Here is a 2,375-nt window from a genome sequence, read left to right as displayed (position 1 = left end):
TCTTAAGATTTCTTCTTATAAGTCTATTCCTGAAGGTTTACTCTTATTTAATGAGCTTAATTGCTTCTAACAAAATGTCTTGCAGAGCTATTGCCCCTTCTTCCCAGCATTTACCACTTTGCTCATTTAATTATTTGAGTGTAATCTGTTTTATCCACCAAATCGTAAGCACTATGTCTAATGTAACCAGTATGTCTACTGTGCTTACTATTGAACATATTGCCTAGCAGACAGCTTAATATGAAATAACTGCCCCTCATATTTTTGGATGAAGCAAAAAATAAGTGAATCTAAAGAGAATATTCTTCATTTTTTTTTAAATTAGTAGTGTCTTTGTGCTATTCTTCACAGAAATAATCTGAAGTGATTGATGTATTTTTTTATCCTACAAAGCTGCAACAGAAAATTTTCTAATACAGGCAATCCCTGGTTTACGGATGAGATATATTCCTGAGAATGTCTTTTTTTTTTTATGTCAGCATATTATAGGGGTACAGATGTTTAGATTACGTATGTTGCCCTTTCCCTCCCTCCCCCCTAAGTCCGAGTTTCAAATATGTCCATCCTTCGGGAGGTGCGCATTGTCTTTAGGTTGGATTTGTATGTAACTGGGATACCTGATGAACAGTACATATATGGTAGTAATAATAACAATAATAACAATATTACACTGGTTCTTATGTGGTAATAATAATAACATAGTGTCATACTGTAATAATAATAATACCCCTGTATTGTAATAAGTTACAGAAACTATTGTGCTCTTTCTTTTAATTCAAACAGAACATAAAAAACTCATACAAAAAGTTTAAATAGCAAATAGAAGAAATTTCAAAAAAGAATATTAAAGGTTAACACTCACCTAATGTTGCATTAACAGTAGGCTAATAGGAATGTTAGGCTTGTTTTGATCTTTTAACCAAATCAATAATAACCTTTCCATTTTCAATATTTAGTACAATATGCTGCTTAGTATTAATTGATGCTTTCATTGGAGTGCTGCCTTGCACGTGTTCCATTATTCTCACTTTATCCTTCACAATTGTTCCAATTGTTGAGTGACTGAAGCATAATGCTTTCCCAATGAATGATGGTGTCCGGCCTTTCTCTGAATGTTTAATTATTTCTACTTTTGTTTCCATTGTAATCACTTTTCTCTTTGCTGCAGGCTCACCTGGACTTGCAGTACACTTTTGCTTTAGCAGCGTGGTCATGATGGTAAATACACACTCACAAAATCGAATAAAAAAGACTAAAGTGATGCTGTGCGTGAGCAACCATATAAGCAATGAGACCAGAGGCTGTCGTAAAGATGCTGCGCCAGCAAACTGCTTACCGTGGGGTTTGTTTACATGTGTGAAGGAAACTAGTTCCTGAATTAGTAATATAACTATTGCATTATAAATTATCCTTTTTGGGGAACCTTGGGAGCTCATTCATAAGTAAGGAATGCCATAAGTCGAGTCATCCATAACCTGGGGACTGCCTGTATTTAAAACTTCGATGTTCCAGCACCCTTAATGCCAAATGCCGATAAATGCTGGATGAATGTAGTGTAAAATCAACTTATCAATTTAGTATTTTATAAATAAATAAATCTATTTCTTGATTTCATCCTTTTCTTTATGTTTTTTCTTTTTTTCTTCCTTGCACTTATCCATGGGTCTTACATGGTGTTGATTCAATCTCTGAATCATCTTTTTATTCATCCATCTCCTGCCCTTGCTACTCTAGCTTGCTTCATTTCCAATCTGCACTCAAAACAGGAGCAGACTCTCTGGCCTTAGTCTCCATTTTCTTCTTATCTATCTGTTTCTCATAAGGAATGCTGGAGTTCTTTTTCTAATACATATATCTGCTCAATACTTTCTTCTTTTTACCTGGAATTCAGCGAGAAGCCCACACTAGGAATAATTTAAAAGCCAATCATAATTTACACATCTTTTCACCTTCCTTCACTTTTCCATGAATTTCATATCCTACATTTCAGCCATGTTCAGCCCTTCACTTATTCTCACATACTCTTCATTGTGCCATAACTGTTCTTTCCCCCGACCTTGTTCACATTACAAACCCCTCATTCCTTAATGTTCAACTTAATGTTATTTCCTCATCAGAGAGTTCTTTAGAGCAACAAATTATAGGAACAAAACAAAAAGAATTAAGTGGCATAAGTTTTGATTTCAGGCTCTGTACCTATGTGATTGAATCCTGGAAGATTCTTTGTGCTCTCTGGAACTCAAGTTTCGTCATGTGTAAAATGGACTTCAAAAACAAAAACATTGTTATACTAAATAAATTTTAATTTCAATTTCCTTCTCTACTGTGCTCCAATGAGAATAAATCATTCCCCTCTTTCTTTTTTTTTTTTTTGA

This window comes from Propithecus coquereli, unplaced genomic scaffold (assembly GCF_000956105.1).
Source record: "Propithecus coquereli isolate 6110/MARCELLA unplaced genomic scaffold, Pcoq_1.0 Scaffold545, whole genome shotgun sequence".
Classification (NCBI taxonomy): domain Eukaryota; kingdom Metazoa; phylum Chordata; class Mammalia; order Primates; family Indriidae; genus Propithecus; species Propithecus coquereli.
Note: the sequence above shows the minus strand (reverse complement) of the source record.